The following is a 20,714-nucleotide window of genomic DNA, read 5'->3' as shown; positions in this document are numbered from 1 at the left end:
GGAAGCACCTCCATGGTTAACAGAGGACGGAATTAAAATCAGACTTGAGAAACTTAACATTAATAAATCACCGGGGCCAGATGGCTTGCATCCGAGGGAACTTAGGGAACTCAGTCAGGTGATTGCCAGACCGTTGTTCCTAATTTTTACAGACAGTCTATTGACTGGAATGGTACCAGCTGATTGGAGAAAAGCCAATGTAGCACCAATATTTAAAAAGGGCCCAAAAAACATCCCTGGGAATTACAGACCAGTTAGCCTAACATCAATAGTATGTAAAATCTTGGAGGGGATGATAAGGGACTATATACAAGATTTTAGTAATAAGAACGATATCATTAGCAGTAATCAGCATGGATTCATGAAGAATCGTTCTTGCCAAACCAATCTATTAACCTTCTATGAGGAGGTGAGTTGCCATCTAGATAAAGGAAGGCCCGTAGACATGGTGTATCTGGATTTTGCAAAAGCATTTGACACAGTTCCCCATAAACGTTTACTGTACAAAATAGGGTCCGTTGGCATGGACCATAGGGTGAGTACCTGGATTGAAAACTGGCTACAAGGGGCGTGTTCAGAGGGTGGTGATAAATGGGGAGTACTCAGAATGGTCAGGGGTGGGTAGTGGGGTTCCCCAGGGTTCTGTGCTGGGACCAATCCTATTTAATTTGTTTATAAACGATCTGGAGGATGGGATAAACAGTTCAATCTCTGTATTTGCAGACGATACTAAGCTAAGCAGGGCAATAACTTCTCCGCAGGATGTGGAAACCTTGCAAAAAGACCTGAACAAATTAATGGGGTGGGCGACTACATGGCAAATGAGGTTCAATGTAGAAAAATGTAAAATAATGCATTTGGGTGGCAAAAATATGAATGCAATCTATACACTGGGGGGAGAACCTCTGGGGGAATCTAGGATGGAAAAGGACCTGGGGGTCCTAGTAGATGATAGGCTCAGCAATGGCATGCAATGCCAAGCTGCTGCTAATAAGGCAAACAGAATATTGGCATGTATTAAAAGGGGGATCAACTCCAGAGATAAAACGATAATTCTCCCGCTCTACAAGACTCTGGTCCGGCCGCACCTGGAGTATGCTGTCCAGTTCTGGGCACCAGTCCTCAGGAAGGATGTACTGGAAATGGAGCGAGTACAAAGAAGGGCAACAAAGCTAATAAAGGGTCTGGAGGATCTTAGTTATGAGGAAAGGTTGCGAGCGTTGAACTTATTCTCTCTGGAGAAGAGACGCTTGAGAGGGGATATGATTTAAATTTACAAATACTGTACTGGTTACCCCACAATAGGGATAAAACTTTTTCACAGAAGAGAGTTTAATAAGACTCGGGGCCACTCATTACAATTAGAAGAAAAGAGGTTTAACCTTAAACTACGTAGAGGGTTCTTTACTGTAAGAGCGGTAAGGATGTGGAGTTCCCTTCCACAGGCGGTGGTCTCAGCGGGGAGCATTGATAGCTTCAAGAAACTATTAGATAATCACCTGAATGACCGCAACATACAGGGATATGTAAGGTAATACTGAAACATAATCACACACATAGGTTGGACTTGATGGACCTGTGTCTTTTTTCAACCTCACCTACTATGTATATCTCGAAGGAGCAAGTTTGGAGATTTTGCTCCCATGACTGTTTGAGAGAGTCAGTAATCTTCCTAAGGTTAGGAAAGATCTGAATTCTCAAACCCCAAGGTACTATACCATTTAGGGAATACTTTTCAAAATAGGCTATTTTTTTCCTCAGTTTAGGCTGATACGTATTCTTCTACATATTTTTGGTAAAAAAAATCACAATAAGCGATTATTGATCGGTTTGAGCAAAAGTTTTAGCGTTTACAAAATAGGGGATAGTTTTATGGCATTTTTATTAATAATTTTTTTTATGGCACCGATCAGCAATTTTTACCATGACTGCGACATTATGGCGGACACATCGGACATTTTTGACACATTTTTGGGACCATTGTCATTTATACAGCAATCAGTGCTATACAAATGCACTGATATCTGTGTAAATGACACTGGCAGTGAAGGGGTTAACCACTAGGTGGCAGTGTAGGGGTTAAGTGTGTCCTAGGGGCGTGTTTCTAACTGTCAGGGGCATGGCTGTGTGTGACACGTCATTGATCTCTGCTCCGATGACAGGGAGCAGAGATCCGTGACACTGTCACTAGGCAGAACGGGGAGATACTTGTTTACATTAGCATCTCCCCGTTCTTCCTCCCCGTGAGGCGATCGCGGGTATCCCCGTGGCGATCAAGTCCGCGGGACCCACGACCCGACTCACGGAGCTTGCCACCCTTTCAAAGGGGAACATACAGGTACGTGATTCTGCCTGTACGTGCCCTTCTGCCGCAGTATATCTGCGTGAGGCGATCGGCAATCAGTTAAGAGATCCTTTGTGAGCATACATGAAAATTGTTTCCCATTCTGTTGATGTCAGTTGGATATTGAGATCTTGTTCCCATGCTTGGCATGACATACTGGAGAAATCAGTTATTTCCCCAAAGAGAGATATGTATTAGACTGAAATGGTATGTCTTTGTGGGGTTTTTTTGGAGCAAAGATTTTCTAGAGTAGTGAGAGGCCTTGTCCATGTATGTGCTGCCTCATGTCTGGTCAAGTAATATTTGATTTGTATATATTTCCATTGTGATATGGAATTCGGGGTAATTTCTCTATTATCCTCTCTTGATTTGAGAGTGTTCCCTCTAGAGAAGTGCTTAGTCAGAATGTCTTTATGGGGCCAGTCTCTCAAGAGGATGTTTTGTTCTAGCCCTGGGGGAAAGTCTGGATTGCCCTTCAGCGGAGTCAGAGGGCCCAACCAAGGTATTTAATTGCTGGCTTTTGAGACATTGTGAAAAATTGTGAAACCTATTAGACGCCGGGATTTATCCACCGATGGATGATGGTTTGGATGTATCCAAGGTAGGGTTTTTAAGGGTTGTGGAATTTGTATGTGTTCTAGGGAAACCCAGTCTTTCATCAGGTGGTGTATATTCCAATTACAAATAAAGCCTGGGGAATGCCCAGGAAAAAATTCCAAGCCTACTTACCACCAGCTCGCAGACAACCAAATTAACCTTTCTAACATTATTCGTTAAAAACAGGGGTTTAGTCCGCACACATTTGCTAACGCATGCGTAAGCCACAGAGCCTCGTCACGGCACCCTGATATCTGTGGTCCTAACACTAAAATATGAGAGTCCCCACAGTGGAGGCACATGCATTCTGATGGATAAATGAGAGCAGGTAGACTGAAGGGCAGCCCATCCCTTCTTAAAGGTACAGGAGCACACCAGACACCCAGCAAATAGCACTATGGCTGCAAAGGTGCTGGTGCATTGCTGGACCAATACACACACCAAGGTGATCTTAAAAAATTTGCCACCACCCTCATTTATAGCTGGCTATCGCAGTAAGCGGCATTGGAGGGCTACAAACAGATACAAACAAGGCCTGGGGAATGCCCAGGAAAAAATTCCAAGCCTACTTACCACCAGCTCACAGACAACCAAATTAACCTGTCTAACATTATGCATTAAAAACAGGGGTTTAGTCCGCACACATTTGCAAACGCATGCGTAAGCCACAGAGCTTCGTCATGGCACCCTGATATCTGTGGTCCTAACACTAAAATATGGGTGTCTCTACAGTGGAGGCACATGCATTCTGATGGATAAATGAGAGCAGGTGGACTGAAGGGCAGCCCATTCCTTCTTAAAGGTACAGGAGCACACCAGACACCCAGCAAATAGCACCATGGCTGCAAAGGTGCTGGTGCATTGCGGACCAATACACACACACCAAGGTGATCTAAAAAAACTTGCCACCACCCTCATTTATAGCTGGCTATCGCAGTAAGCGGCATTGGAGGGCTACAAACAGATACAAACAAGGCCTGGGGAATGCCCAGAAAAAATTCCAAGCCTACTTACCACCAGCTCACAGACAACCAAATTAACCTGTCTAACAGTATGCGTTAAAAACAGGGGTTTAGTCCGCACACATTTACAAACGCATGCGTAAGCCACAGAGCCTCGTCACGGCACCCTGATATCTGTGGTCCTAACACTAAAATATGAGAGTCCCTACAGTGGAGGCACATGCATTCTGATGGATAAATGAGAGCAGGTGGACTGAAGGGCAGCCCATTCCTTCTTAAAGGTACAGGAGCACACCAGACACCCAGCAAATAGCACTATGGCTGCAAAGGTGCTGGTGCATTGCTGGACCAATACACGCACCAAGGTGATCTAAAAAAACTTGCCACCACACTCATTTATAGCTGGCTATTGCAGTAAGCGGCATTGGAGGGCTACAAACAGATACAAACAAGGCCTGGGGAATACCCAGGAAAAAATTCCAAGCCTACTTACCACCAGCTCGCAGACAACCAAATAAACCTGTCTAACAGTATGCGTTAAAAACAGGGATTTAGTCCGCACGCATTTGCAAACGCATGCGTAAGGCACAGAGCCTCATCACGGCACCCTGATATCTGTGGTCCTAACACTAAAATATGAGTGCCCTTCAGCAGAGTCAGAGGGCCCAACCAAGGTATTTAATTGCTGGTTTTTGAGACATTGTGAAAAATTGTGAAACCTATTAGACGCCGGGATTTATCCGCCGATGGATGATGGTTTGGATGTATCCAAGGTAGGGTTTTTAAGGGTTGTGGAATTTGTATGTGTTCTAGGGAAACCCAGTCTTTCATCAGGTGGTGTATATTCCAATTCACAATTCTCGCTAAGTGAGAGGCCTGGTAATATTTTCGTAAGTCAGGTAGGGCAATACCTCCTTTAGATTTGGGTATATTTAGTCGTGTAAATTTGATTCTGGGAGGTTTGCCTCTCCATATGAAGGTTGAGCAGGCACGACGAAAGGATGTAAAAAATTATATTGGCACTCGAGTGGGAATTGTTTGCATGGCGTAGAGAAAATGGAGGAGAATAGTCATCTTAATAAAACCAATATATTATATATTAGAGAGTTCTAACTTTTTAAATTGTTGTATGTTTATTTTAAGATAGGAGTGTAATTAAGTTTGAAGTGGTCCAGCATAATGGTAGGAATTTGAATACCAAGGTAGGTTATAGCATCTCTAGACCATGTGAAGGGGCCGTTTTTTTGGCATAGTGACACTGAGTCTGGTGGTTAAGAAATATTGAGGGTGTTTTATTTGGAATGATTAATTTTTAAGTTTGATAAAGATTGGAAATTTTCCAGGTCATGAATGAGATCAGGGAGGGATATGTGTGGTTCGGATAGGAATAGAAGCATATCATCTGCAAAAGCTGCAAGTTTGTAGATTTGATTGCATATTTTAAGGCCTTTTATATCTGGATTTTTGTCATATTTTATTTAATAAAGGTTCTAACTTAAGTACGAACAATAACTGGGATAGAGGGCAGCCCTGTGTTGTGCGCAAATTAAAGGCGTTCGACAGGTGGCCATTAACTCGTACTCTTGCTGTTGGATTTGAATATAATACACAGTTTGCTCTCATTTGGGGTAAGATGCCTATAGACCACAACACTGCGTCCATGTAGTCCCAGGCCATTCTGTCGAATGCCTTTTCCGCGTCCTTTTTCTTGGGGGTTTAGAGTTCTCCAGACGTCATGTAGCATGAGCCCTTGAAGTTTTAGTTTGATTTGTTTTAAAGCTCTAACTGGTAAGGTTGATGTACCATTTGAGGTATCTAGAATGTTATTTAGAAGTACCTTAAAGTCCCCTCCTAGAATGAGAATGACTGTGGAGAATGAAGTTAGCAAGTCTCCTATTTGATGAAAGGATGATACTTGTTTAGTGTTGGGTGCATACATATTTGCAATTGTGATGGGGTGGGGGCCAGTTTTTCCTTTAAGGAATATATATCTTCCCAATGGATTATACATGGAGTCTATCAATTGAAACGGTGTTTGTTTGGAAATTAATATGGTGACTCCTTTCGTTTTTGAGTCTGGGTTTGGGGCGTGGTACGCAGATGGAAATCTTTTGTCAGTAATTTTTGTCAGATTTGAAGTGTGTTTCCTGGATGCATACAATATTTGCCTTCATGTTACTAAATTCTTTAAGAAATTGAGATCTCTTTTCAGGGATGTTCAATACCTTTGCATTGATGGAGACTAATTTCAGCGATAGTGGAGAGATTTGGGACTTTTGATTGGACATGGTGCTTATGTATAGTATCGGAAAGCAATGAGAGTTGCCTAGAGATAAAAGGTCCGGAATGTTCAGAGGGGGTATAAAAGGATCTTCCTCTGTTGGGAAACATGTTCTAGAAGCTCAACTGTAGTATTGAATCCTGCCACCGGAGGGCAGCATACTACTGATAAAGTAAATGATTGCAGGGATATGAATGGATAAATGTATCTATGGGAAAGGGTAGCTCCAGATTGAGTGTTCAGATTGAGTCAGTGCTAGAAATATAGGACACTATTAATTTGCAGGCATGGATCGTTGCATAGATCATATTTGTCAAAGGTAGATTCTCAGAGTCTCTTATATTGCTGACTTGACAGTTGTCCAGAAGACAGTCATTGACACCCTCCACAAGGAACGTAAGTCACAAAAGGTCATTGCTAAAGAAGCTGGCTGATCACAGAGTGCTGTATACAAGCATAAGAAGTACCGTTTGCAGTTTGCGAGAAGCCATGTGGGAGACACAGCAAACGCGAAAGAAGGTGCTCTGGTCAGATGAGATCAAAATTTAACTTTTTGGCCTAAAAGAAAAATGCTTTGTGTGGTGGAAAACTAACATTGCACATCACTCTGAACACATCATCCCCACTGTGTAACATGGTGATGGCAGCAATATGTTGTGGGGATGCTTCTCTTCAGCAGGGACAGGGAAGCTAGTCAGAGTTGACGGGAAGATGGATGGAGCCACATACAGTGCAATCTTAGAAGAAAACCTGTTAGAGTCTGCAAAAGACTTGAGATTGGGGTGGAGGTTCACCTTCCAGCAGGACAACGACCCTAAACATACAGCCAGAGCTACAATGGAATTGTTTAGTTCAAAGCATATTCATGTGTTAGAATGGCCCAGTCAAAGTCCAGACCTAAATCCAATTGAGAATCTGTGGCAAGACTTGAAAATTGCTGTTTAGAGATACCCTCCATCCAATCTGACAGAGCTTGTGCTATTTTGCAAAGAAGAATGGGCAAAAATGACACTCTCTAGATGTGCAAAGATGAGACATACCCAAAAAGACTTGCAGCTGTACTGTAATTGCAGCAAAAGGGGGTTCTACAAAGTATTGACTAAGGGGGGCTGAATACGAATGCACGCCACACTTTTCACATATTTATTTGTAAAAAAATTTGAAAACCATTTATTATTTTCTTTCCACTTCACATTTATGTGACACTTTGGGGTTGATTTACTAAAACTGGAGCACTCAGAATATGGTGCAGCTCTGCATGGTCGCCAATCAGCTTTCATCTTTAGCTTGTTCAATTAAGCTTTGGCAATAAAACCTGGAAGCTGATTGGTTTCTATGCAAAGCTTCACTAGATTCTGCACTCTCCAGGTTTAGTAAATCAACCCCTTTGTGTTGGTCTATCACATAAAATCCTAATAAAATACATTTACGTTCTTGGTTGTAACATAACAAAATGTGGAAATTTTCAAGGGATGTGAGTACTTTTTCAAGGCACTGTATTCAGGACATGGGCAACAACTGTCGCATTCCTTGTATCAAGTCATTCCTCAACCAGAGCATCTTACCTGGGCTAAGGAGAAAGAGGACTGGGCTGTTGCTCAGTGGTCCAAAGTCCTCTTTTTGGATGAAAGTAAATTTTGCATTTCATTTGCAAGTCAAGGTCCCAGAGTCTGGAGGAAGAGTGGAGAGGCACAGAATCCAAGTTGCATGAGATCCAGTGTAAAATTTCCATAGTTAGTGGTGATTTGAGGAGCCATGTCATCTGCTGGTGTTGGTCGACTGTGTTTTATTAAGTCCCAAGTCAGCACAGGCCTCTACCAGGCAATTCTAGAGCACTTCATGCTTTCCTCTGCTGGCCAGCTTTATGGAGATGCTGATTTCATTTTCCAGCAGAACTTGGCACCTGCCCACACTGCCAAAGGTGCCAATACCTGGTTTAGTGATCATGATATCACTGTGCTTGATTGGCCAGCAAACTCTCCTTACCTAAACCCCATAGAGAATCTGTGGGGTATTGTCAAGAGGAAGATCAGAGACACCAGACCCAACAATGCAGACGAGATGAAGGCCGCTATCAAAACAACCTCTGCTTCCATAACACCTCAGCAGTGCCACAGGCTGATCGCCTCCATGCCACGCCGCATTGATGCAGTAATTCATGCAAAAGGAGCCATAATCAAGTAATAAGTGCACGCTATAGTGTACATGGACATACTTTTCAGTAAGCCAACACTTCTGTATTAAAAATCCTTTTTATTTATTGGTCTTATGTAATATTCAAACTTTCTGAGATACTGAATTTCCGTTTTTCACTAGCTGTAAGTAGGGAATGCACAATGCATTCTGCACCCTGATTGGGCAAAGCTTTGCCCAATCAGGGTGCAGTGTATGCTGGTTGTTAACTACTTGCCGACCAGCCACCGTCATTATACTGCGGCAGGTCGGCATGATCCCGCGAATCATCGTAGCTGTACATTGGCTCCTTTAAGCAGGATAGCAGGCGCGCATGCGCCCGCTGCACTGCGGGGGTGTCAATGCTCATGACCGGCGGTCGCAATGACTCACTATACCCAGGTACTTGCTATACACAGGTACTCATAATACACAGGTACTCACTATACACGCACAATGCTCATGTACTCACAATAAACAAAAACAGTTACTCCACAAAACCCAGTGTCCACGCCAGACACAGTCAGTCAGTTTTTTTTATGTTAACTGGTTATGACTGCTCTGCTCAATCCCCTATGCAATCTGACATGTGCAGGGCTTGTCAGTGCCTACAGTCTCCCCCGGTCAGCTTGCCTGTTACTGTTCCCACCGCTCCCCTGTCTGCCTGTCACTCTCCCCCTCGACACACTTGTCTCTACTAATACTGAGATGACTGCAAGTCAGTCCTCTCCTTTACATGACTAGATTAGAGTACCTGTATATTGTGAGTACCTGGGTATAGTGAGTACCTGTGTACAGTGAGTACCTGTATACTGTGACTACCTGGGTATAGTGAATACTAGGGATGAGCTTCGAGTTCGAGTCAAACTCATGTTCGACTCGAACATCGGCTGTTCGCCGAACAGCGAACAATTTGGGGTGTTCGCGGCAAATTCGAAAGCCGCGGAACACCCTTTCAAAGTCTATGGGAGAAATCAAAAGTGCTAATTTTAAAGCATGGTATTGTCATAAAAAGTGTTTGGGGACCTGGGTCCTGCCCCAGGGGACATGGATCAATGCAAAAAAAAGTTTTAAAAATGGACGTTTTTTTGGAAGCAGCGATTTTAATAATGCTTAAAGTGAAACAATAAAAGTGTAATATTCCTTTAAATTTCGTACCTGGGGGGTGTCTATAGTATGCCTGTAAAGGGGCGCATGTTTCCCATGTTTAGAACAGTCTGACAGCAAAATGACATTTCAAAGGAAAAAAAGTCATTTAAAACTACTCGCGGCTATTAATGAATTGCCGGTCCGACAATACACATAAAAGTTCATTGATAAAAACGGCATGGGAATCCCCCACAGGGGAACCCCAAACCAAAATTTAAAAAAAAATGATGTGGGGGGTTCCCCTAAATTCCATACCAGGCCCTTCAGGTCTGGTATGGATATTAAGGGGAACCCTGGTCTAAATATTTTTTAAAATGGCGTGGGGTTCCCCTCAAAATCTATACCAGACCCTTCAGGTCTGGTATGGATTTTAAGGGGAACCCCGCGCCAAAATTTAAAAAAAAATGGCGTGGGGTCCCCCCAAAAATCCATACCAGACCCTTATCTGAGCACGCAACCTGGCAGGCCGCAGGAAAAGAGGGGGGACGAGAGAGCGGCCCCCCTTCTGAACCGTACCATGCCACATGCCCTCAACATTGGGAGGGTGCTTTGGGGTAGCCCCCCAAAACACCTTGTCCCCATGTTGATGGGGACAAGGGCCTCATCCCCACAACCCTTGCCCAGAGGTTGTGGGGGTCTGCGGGTGGGGGGCTTATCGGAATCTGGAAGCCCCTTCACCAAGGGGACCCCAAGATCCCGGCCCTCCCCCTTGTGTGAAACCATTTCACAAAAAAAGTGTCAAAAATGTTAAAAATGACAAGAGACAGTTTTTGACAATTCCTTTATTTAAATGCTTCTTCTTTCTTCTATCTTCTATCTTCTATCTTCCTTCGGTTTCTTCCTCCATCTTCTTCTTCTACTGGTTCTTCTGGTTCTTCCTCTGGTGTTCTCGTCTGGCATCTTCCTCCATGGCGCCTTCTTCCCTTCTTCTTATCGGGGCGCTCCGCATCCACCATGATGGGAGGCTCCCGCTGTGTGACGCTTCTCGTCTTCTGACGGTTCTTAAATAATGGAGGGTGGGGCCACCCAGTGACCCCGCCCCCCTCTGATGCACGGGGACTTCCCTGTGGCATAAGATAGAAGAAAGAAGATAGAAGATAGAAGAAAGAAGAAGCATTTAAATAAAGGAATTGTTTTGTACCCCCTTACCATTTCACACAGGGGGGAGGGCTGGGATCTGGGGGTCCTCTTGTTAAAGTGGGCTTCTAGATTCCGATAAGCCCCCCACAACCACTGGGCAAGGGTTGGCTACCCCAAAGCACCCTCCCAATGTTGAGGGCATGTGGCCTGGTACGGTTCAGGAGGGGGGATGCTCTCTTTTCCTGCAGCCTGCCAGGTTGCGTGCTCGGATAAGGGTCTGGTATGGACTTTTGGGGGGGACCCCACGCCATTTTTTTTTTTAATTTTGGTGCCGGGTTCCCCTTAAAATCCATACAAGACCTGAAGGATCTGGTATAGATTTTGAGGGGGACCCCATGCCATTTTTTTTTTAATTTTGGCCGGGGTTCCCCTTAATATCCATACCAGACCTGAAGGGCCTGGTATAGAATTTAGGGGGACCCCAATGTCATTTTTTTTTTTAATTTTGGTTCGGGGTTACTGTTTTTATCAATGAACTTTTATGTGTATTGTTGGACCGGCAATTCATTAATAGCCGCGAGTAGTTTTAAATTACTTTTTTTCCTTTGAAATGTCATTTTGCTGTCAGACTGTTCTAAACACGGGAAACATGTGCCTCTTTACAGGCATACTATAGACACCCCCCAGGTACAAAATTTAAAGGAATATTACACTTTTATTGTTTCACTTTAAGCATTATTAAAATCACTGCTCGCGAAAAAACGGCCATTTTTCAAACTTTTTTTTGCATTGATCCATGTCCCCTGGGGCAAGACCCAGGTCCCTAAACACTTTTTATGACAATAACTTGCATATAAGCCTTTAAAATTAGCACTTTTGATTATTCATGTTCATGTTCCATAGACTTTAACGGTGTTCGCGTGTTCAAATGAATTTTTTGCCTGTTCGCATGTTCTGGTGCGAACCGAACAGGGGGGTGTTCGGCTCATCCCTAGTGAGTACCTGTGTATAGTGAGTACATGTGTATAGCGAGTACCTGTGTATAGTGAATACCTGGGTATAGTGAGTACCTGTGTATTGTGAGTACCTGGGTATAGTGAGCACCTGGGTATTGTGAGTACCTGTGTACAGTGAGTACCTGTGTAATGTGAATGCATGTGGGCAGTGAGTGCACGTGGGTCTGCGAGTGTACGTGGGTCTGCGGGTGCACGTGAGTATGCGAGTGCCTGTGGTCTACGCAAGTAGTCAGACTAAAAGATGCCATCTGGTGCTTGAGTTGGTCTGCCTAGGGGACAGGAGCCACACTGGGGCAGAGATTCTGTCAGATCTGCAGGGGCAGGTTCAGAGGTGGTTGACGCCATGCCAGCTTTAGCCAGAAATGGTTGTATGCGACAATGACACCAACCTTCTCTCTGCCCTCCAACAGGGACACTTGACCCATGTTCCATGTTTGGTGATTTCTGAATGTCCTGAATTTGGTGGCGCAGCGGCTCTTGAGCAGGTACCCAGGCTTACAGGCTCTACTGAGGCAGGCCAGAAAAGTCTGTGGTCATTTCCGCTGGTCATACAATGCCAGTGCTCGGCTGGCTGACATTCAAAGGGAATGCAACCTCTCCACCAACCACCTCATTTGTGACATGCCCACCAAGTGGAACTCAACGTTGGCAATGCTGCAGCGGCTGCACACACAGCAGAGGGCCATCAATGAGTACCTGTGCGAGTATGGTACCAGGACAGGGTCAGGGGAGCTTGGCTTCTTTTTGCCATGCCAGTGGCTGCTAATCAAGGATGCATGCACTGTCCTGTCACCATTTGAGGAGGCCACAAGGATGGTGAGCAGTGACAATGCATGCATCAGTAACACTGTCCCTCTAGTCTTCCTGTTGGAGCACATGCTATGTGAAATCATGGACAGGGCACTTGAGGCAGAACAGCGGGAGGAAGAGGAGGACTTCCTTACCTCTCAAGGGCCCCTTTATCCAGATAGCATTCCTGCGGGTCCGCCACACACACAGGAAGAAGAGGAGGAGGCTGATTGTGTTAGTATGGATGTAGAGGAATACACTCAGCACCAGTCTTCAAGGGATGGTTTTCAGTCCCCAGACACCCAAGGAGTTGTACGTGGCTGGGAGAAGGTAGTTACGGATCATGTGATTCTTAGTGACCCAGAGGACTCAGAATCGAATGCCTCTGAAAACTTGCGCTGCATGGCCTCCCTGATTCTGCAAAGCCTGCGAAAGGACCCTAGGATTCATGGTATCAAGGAGAGGGATCATTACTGGCTGGCAATCCTTCTTGATCCACGTTACAAGGGTAACGTTGCAGAACTCATCCTGCCTTCGCAGAGAGAGCAGAGGATGAAACATCTTCAGGAGGCCTTCAAGAAAGGTTTATGCAACGCATTTCCAGACCCTGGGAGGTTACAATTTCTTGGTGCTGGACAACGTGTTGCTGAGGATTCATTCATCAGAGAAAGAGCGATAGAGAAGGTGGCCGGCTGACCGATGCCTTTAAACAATTTTTCAGTCTTGAGCGCCAAGGTCCAATTGATTCAAGCAACCATCACCAGCGTCTGCATTACAAGGTGCAGGAATATGTAGGGGCAAGAGCAGACTTGGAGAGCTTTCCAACAGAGCATCCACTGGGTTACTGGGTCTTAAGGATGGACCACTGGCCAGAACTTGCTCAATATGCAATTGAGCTACTGGCCTGTTTTGCATCCAGTGTGCTTTCTGAATGCACATTCACTACTGCACCAACACCTAAGGCCTAATTTTCTGCAGAGTATATAGGGCAGGCCGTATAGTATATATACTGCTGTTAAGAGTATATAGTGCCTAGGGGCCCACCCATGCCATCTTTTTAAAAATTTGGGTGCGGAATTCCCCTTAATATCCATACCAGACCTGAAGGGCCTGGTATGGATTTTGGGGGTGACATCCATACCATTTTTTTTTGGTATTTTTCGTATTTTTATCTATATTGCCAGGATCCCACAATACATTACAGTCGAGAGCAGTTTTAAATGACATTTTTTAACCTTTTAAAATGTCATTTTGCTGTGGCACTGTTATAAACATGGGAAATCTGCGCTACTTTACAGGCATACTAAGGACACCCCCCAGGCATGATATTTAAAGGAATATTGCATTTTTATTGTTTCACTTTAAGCATTATTAAAATCACTGCTCCTGAAAAAATTCAGTTTTTAAAACTTTTTTTTGCATTGATACATGTCCCCTGGGACAAGACCCGCGTCCCCAAACACCTTTTATGGCAATAACTTGAATATAAGCCTTTAAAATTAGCACTTTTGATTTTTCACGTTCATAGCCTATAGACTTTAACGATGTTAGCGTGTTCAAAATAATTTTTTGCCTGTTTGCATGTTCTGCTGCGAACCGAACCGTGGAGTGTTTGGCTGATCCCTACTGAAAATAAGAAGACTTTTGTGTTGCATTTTCTGAAGTTTAGGTTTGCTGCTGGAAGCTCTCTTGTGTGGCTTAAAGACAAATAAACTCCTTTATGTTTAAGACAAACGGCTTTGCACGTGGTCCCGAGGAGTTAAATCCCCTGAATATTACAATATATATATATATATATATATATATATATATATATATATATATATATATATATATCAGTATCTCAAAAAAGTAAATACCTAAATAAAACATTTTATTATATCTTTTCAAGTGACAACAGTGAAAAAATTACACTTTGCTACAATGTAAAGTAGTGAGTGTACAGCTTGTATAACAGTGTAAATTTGCCCTCAAAATAACTCAACGCACAGCCATTGATGTATAAACCGCTGGCAACAAAAGTGAGTACACCCCTAAGTGAAAATGTCCAAATTGGGCCCAAAGTGTCAATATTTTGTGTGGCCACCATTATTTTCCAGCACTGCCTTAACCCTCTTGGGCATGGAGTTCACCAGAGCTGCACAGGTTGCCACTGGAGTCCTCTTCCACTCCTCCATGATGACATCACGGAGCTGGTGGCTGTTAGAGACCTTAGGTCTGGAGACATGCTTGGCCAGTCCATCACCTTTACCCTCAGCTTCTTTATCAGGGCAGTGGTCGTCTTGGAGGTGTGTTTGGGGTCGTTATCATGTTGACTGCGGCCCAGTCTCCAAAGGGAGGGGATCATGCTCTGCTTCAGTATGTCACAGTACATGTTGGCATTCATGATTCCCTCAATGAACTGTAGCTCCCCAGTGCCTGCAGCATTAATGCAGCCCCAGACTATGACACTTCCACCACCATGTTTGACTGTAGGCAAGGCACACTTGTCTTTGTACTCCTCACCTGGTTGCCGCCACACACGCTTGACACCATCTGAATCAAATAAGTTTATCTTGGTCTCATCAGACCACAGGACATGGTTCCAGTAATCCATGTCCTTAGTCTGCTTGTTATCAACAAACTGTTTGCGGGCTTTCTTGTGCATCATCTTTAGAAGAGGCTTCCTTCTGGGAAGACAGCCATGCAGACCAATTTGATGCAGTGTGTGGCGTATGGTCTGAGCACTGACAGGCTGACCCCCCACCCCTTCAACCTCTGCAGCAATGCTGGCAGCACTCATACGTCTATTTCCCAAAGACAACCTCTAGATATAAAGCTGAGCACGTGCACTCAACTTCTTTGGTTGACCATAGCGAGGTCTGTTCTGAGTGGAACCTGTCCTGTTAAACAGCTGTATGGTCTTGGCCATTGTGCTGCAGCTCAAATTCAGGGTCTTGGAAATCTTGTAGAGCAACAATTCTTTTTTTTCAGATCCTCAAAGAGTTTTTTGCCATGAGGTGCCCTGTTGAACTTCCAGTGACCTGTATGAAAGAGTGAGAGTGATAACACCAAATTTAACACACCTGCTCCCCATTCACACCTGAGACCTTGTAACACTAACAAGTCACATGACACTGGGGAGGGAAAATGGCTAATTGGGCCCAAATTGGACATTTTCACTCAGGGGTGTACTCACTTTTGTTGCCAGAGGTTTAGAGATTAATGGCTGTGTGTTGAGTTATTTTGAGAGGACAGCACATTTACACATTATACAAGCTGTACACTCACTACATTACATTGTAGCAAAGTGTCATTTCCCCAGAGTTGTCACATGAAAAGATATAATAAAACATTTACAACAATGTGATGGGTGTACTTACTTTTGTGAGATTCTGTATATATATATATATATATATATATATATATATATATATATATATATATACGGTATTGCCATAAGCTACTTTTCAGTACATGCTTTTTTGCTTTGACTGCATAACATAAAATGCATTTTAATTCTTCACACAAGAGTAAACGCCCTTAAAAAAATCTTAAAAGGCAAAAGTGACACTTGATATATAATGCACTCTGGATTTCTACTTACTTTTCAGAGTCTGTAAAGTGAAATTAACAGATGACTGGAAGAAAGAAAGTAGTTCATTAGATTAAAAAGTAAAAGTTCAACTTAATGAGGAAGAAAGTCTTGACATATTTTAGTAAGATTATAAATGTTTCCATCACGGTAAAGAACAAATGGTTTTATACATATGAAATCTTTCCTTGGTGAGAGATATTGCCTTATCTGTATTAAATGTCAGTGGTAACACTACAGATGTGGGGGTTTCAGTGCAAATTTTTAACCCTCCCATGTCTCCTTTCTGTTCTTTACTGAATACCCCTACCATTTGCTCCCTGAATTTACTAGGGACTTAGGGAATTTAAGAACCTCTACAGACTGCAGCGGTTACACATGCTAGATGATGTCACCTGTGACCTGTGATGTCACATGGCCACCACAGGGGTAAAAACAGGAAGCATCCCTGCCAGGGGCGTTGCTAGGTGGCAAAAAGACCAGGGGCTTCAGCCCGAAGTCCAAGGCCGGCACGGGGGGGAGGGCCTCTAGTGGCGCTGGGTTTTTTTGGTTGGGCGGAGGGGTTGTGTGGTTGTGTGGCGGGGGGTACGTTGACTTGCTGGTTGCTGCCTGGCTTACCAGTGCCCATCAATGCTGACCACTAAACTGACCTACCTACCTGACATACACTGACCTACCTGACATACACACACTGACTACCTACCTGACATACACTGACCTACATACACTGACCTACCTGACATACACTGACCTACATACACTGACCTACCTGACCCACACTGACCTACCTGACCCACATACACTGACCTACATACACTGACCTACCTGACTCACACTGACCTACACTGACCTACATACACTGACCCACCCACACTGACCTACCTGACCCACACTGACCTACATACACTGACCCACACACACTGACCTACCTAAACCACACTGACCTACCTGACCCACACTGACTGAGTTAGACACAGGCAGGGGTGGTGAGGGGGGGTTAGACACAGGCAGGGGTGGTGAGGGGGGTTAGACACAGGCAGGGGTGGTGAGGGGGGGTTAGACACAGACAGGGGTAGAGGAGGAGGGTTAGACATACACAGGCAGGGGTGGTGGGGGGGTTGGACACAGGCAGGGCTGGTGAGGGGGGGGTTGGACACAGGCAGGGGTGGTGAGGGGGGTTAGACACAGGCAGGGGTAGAGGAGGAGGGTTAGACATACACAGGCAGGGGTGGTGAGGGGGGTAGACACAGGCAGGGGTAGAGGAGGAGGGTTAGACATACACAGGCAGGGGTAGTGAGGGGGGGTTAGACACAGGCAGGGGTGGTGAGGGGGGGTTAGACACAGGCAGGGGTAGAGGAGGAGGGTTAGACATACACAGGCAGGGGTGGTGGGGGGGTTGGACACAGGCAGGGCTGGTGAGGGGGGTTAGACACAGGCGGGCTGATAAGGGGGGGTTGGACACAGGCAGGGGTGGTGAGGGGGGGTTGGACACAGGCAGGGGTGGTGAGGGGGGGTTAGACACAGGCAGGGGTAGAGGAGGAGGGTTAGACATACACAGGCAGGGGTGGTGAGGGGGTTAGACACAGGCAGGGGTTTTAGAGGGGGGGTTAGACACAGGCAGGGGTGGTGAGGGGGGGTTAGACACAGGCAGGGGTAGAGGAGGAGGGTTAGACATACACAGGCAGGGGTGGTGGGGGGGTTGGACACAGGCAGGGCTGGTGAGGGGGGTTAGACACAGGCGGGCTGATAAGGGGGGGTTGGACACAGGCAGGGGTGGTGAGGGGGGGTTGGACACAGGCAGGGGTGGTGAGGGGGGGTTAGACACAGGCAGGGGTAGAGGAGGAGGGTTAGACATACACAGGCAGGGGTGGTGAGGGGGTTAGACACAGGCAGGGGTTTTAGAGGGGGGGTTAGACACAGGCAGGGGTGGTGAGGGGGGGTTAGACACAGGCAGGGGTAGAGGAGGAGGGTTAGACATACACAAGCAGGGGTGGTGAGGGGGTTAGACATACACAGGCAGGGGTGGTGAGGGGGGGTTAGATACAGGCAGGGGTGGTGAGGGGGGGTTAGACACAGGCAGGGGTGGTGAGGGGGGGTTAGATACAGGAAGTGGTGGTGAGGGGGGGTTAGACACAGGAAGTGGTGGTGAGGGGGGTTAGACACAGGAAGTGGTGGTGAGGGGGGGTTAGACACAGGAAGTGGTGGTGAGGGGGGGTTAGACACAGGAAGTGGTGGTGAGGGGGGTTAGACACAGGCAGGGGTGGTGAGGGGGGGTTAGACACAGGCAGGGGTGGTGAGGGGGGGTTAGACACAGGCAGGGGTGGTGAGGGGGGGTTAGACACAGGCAGGGGTGGTGAGGGGGGGTTAGACACAGGCAGGGGTGGTGAGGGGGGGTTAGACACAGGCAGGGGTGGTGAGGGGGCGTTGGACACAGGCAGGGGTGGTGAAGGGGGGTTAGACACAGGAAGTGGTGGTGAGGGGGGTTAGACACAGGAAGTGGTGGTGAGGGGGGTTAGACACAGGAAGTGGTGGTGAGGGGGGGTTAGACACAGGCAGGGGTGGTGAGGGGGGGTTAGACACAGGAAGTGGTGGTGAGGGGGGGTTAGACACAGGCAGGGGTGGTGAGGGTTGGTTAGACACAGGCAGGGGTGGTGAGGGGGGGTTAGACACAGGAAGTGGTGGTGAGGGGGGGTTAGACACAGGCAGGGGTGGTGAGGGGTGGTTAGACACAGGCAGGGGTGGTGAGGGGGGGTTAGACACAGGAAGTGGTGGTGAGGGGGGTTAGACACAGGTAGGGGTGGTGAGGGGGGTTAGACACAGGCAGGGGTGGTGAGGGGGGGTTAGAAACAGGCAGGGGTGGTGAGGGGGGGTTAGACACAGGCAGGGCTGGTGAGGGGGGTTAGACACAGGCAGGGGTGGTGGAGATGAGATCAATGGTGCTGACACTTACTTTCTCTCAGTGTCAGCCGCGCCTCCAGCGATCCCTCTTTCATCAGGGGGTCTCAGTGCACAGCAGGAAGCTCCTCCCCTCCGCTGTTAGCCATCAGCTGACTTTCTCTTGTTGTCCCGACATGTCAGCAGCAGTAGGGGGGAGCCGTGGAAAGGATGGGCGGCGGTCCGCTGTGCGGGTATAGCAGCGAGTTCTCTGCCGTCACCTCTAAAAGCAGTGGCGCCGCCCAGGCCACCCTCACAGTGGGATAAGAAGTGGAGCGATCGGCGGGAGTTCCGCCACCATCTTCTTAGGCATCAATGTGCCGCCCCTCAGAACCTGCCGCCCGGGACCCATGGTCCCACCAGGTCCCATGGTAGGGCCGGCCCTGCCCATGAGCACTAGCGCGGAGGAGGAGGAAGTGCAATCCTCCTCCGCTTTCAATGCTGGGAAGTGTGGGCACAGTGGGCAGTGACGTCACTGGTTGCTAGCCGCTAGGCGGCTATAGCAACCAGTGACCAAGAGTAGAGTCAGGCGGGGGTGGAGGCGGAGCTGGAGCCGGAGCCAGCGCTACCACAGCGCAGTCCGCCCCTGTCCCCGGCATTCTAGGACCGGGACAAGGGACTCGGGGCTATTAGCTCCAGGCTCGGGGCTGTAGCCCCAATAGCCACCCCCTGACGACGCCTCTGATCCCTGCTCTCTGTACTAGTCCTACTAACTATTGTGGATCATTTTGAGACAGAACTTTTCCATAGGCGTGTTAGGGCAGTAGAAGAGGTTTAAAAGGATCTTTTTAAACCCCTTGATCTCACCCCTTCTACATGCATCAAGGGTCAGATTCCAACTGTAACTGCATTGACCCCTTTCCTACAGTGATGTGTCAAAACATATTGAACAATGAACATCTATAGAAATCACTTGCTCTACTAAACGCTGTAAAGAAGCAATTGTTCCCTATTACTTTGGTAATTTAAGGGCACAAAATATCTTTATACTATGAAAACAAGGGTTTTAGTTTTGAAATTGTCAGTTTTAAATTAAAGAAGTAAATGTCCATCAACGTGGATTTCAGAAATATACTGTACACGTGCCTACTGCCTAAGAGTCTGAAGCAATCTGAAGATATCTAGTAACTGGTAAGAGATATCTCGTATACTGTATTACTGTATACTATAATAATACTATATATTTTAGTTATAGTTACCAGACATACACAACTGTGCAAAAAGTCTGGTCGCACTAAAACACTAAAATACACTTTAATAATCCTGAAACAAGAAAGCATAGAAACTCCATACAGAACCAAAGTGGGGGGAAAAGGTTGACGCATTTCACCCTAATCACAGAACTTAACGATAATGTTAATTATAAGGTTATCATTAAGCACTGAGGTTATTGCAAAATGAGTGAACTTTTTCCCCCTCAGTGGATCTGTATGGTGTTTCTATGCTGTTTTAATCAGGATTGATAAAGTGGATTTAGGTCTGGTTCACACCACAAAAACGCTCTCCAGATCCGTTCCGGATGAGTTTCTGCATGTGCGTTTTTGCATTATGGTGCATTTTTTATGTGTTTTTGATGCATGCCAGGTGCTTTTTTCTTCTTTTTTTGCTGTGTTTTTTTTCACTGTACTGTGGTCTGCTGCATCTTTGATGCATTCTATTGCATTCAGATGTGTTTTTGATGTATTTTACTGCATTGCAGTACAGTCCAGTGCAGGAAAAATGCAGCTTGTTCTACTTTTTTTTCTGGAACTGGAACACCCTGGAACTGACGGCACTGGTGTGAACTATGCCATTGGAAACCATATAACCTATTTTT

The sequence above is a fragment of the Aquarana catesbeiana genome, linkage group LG01 (assembly GCF_042186555.1).
Source record: "Aquarana catesbeiana isolate 2022-GZ linkage group LG01, ASM4218655v1, whole genome shotgun sequence".
Taxonomy (NCBI): domain Eukaryota; kingdom Metazoa; phylum Chordata; class Amphibia; order Anura; family Ranidae; genus Aquarana; species Aquarana catesbeiana.
This window is presented reverse-complemented; position numbering follows the sequence as displayed.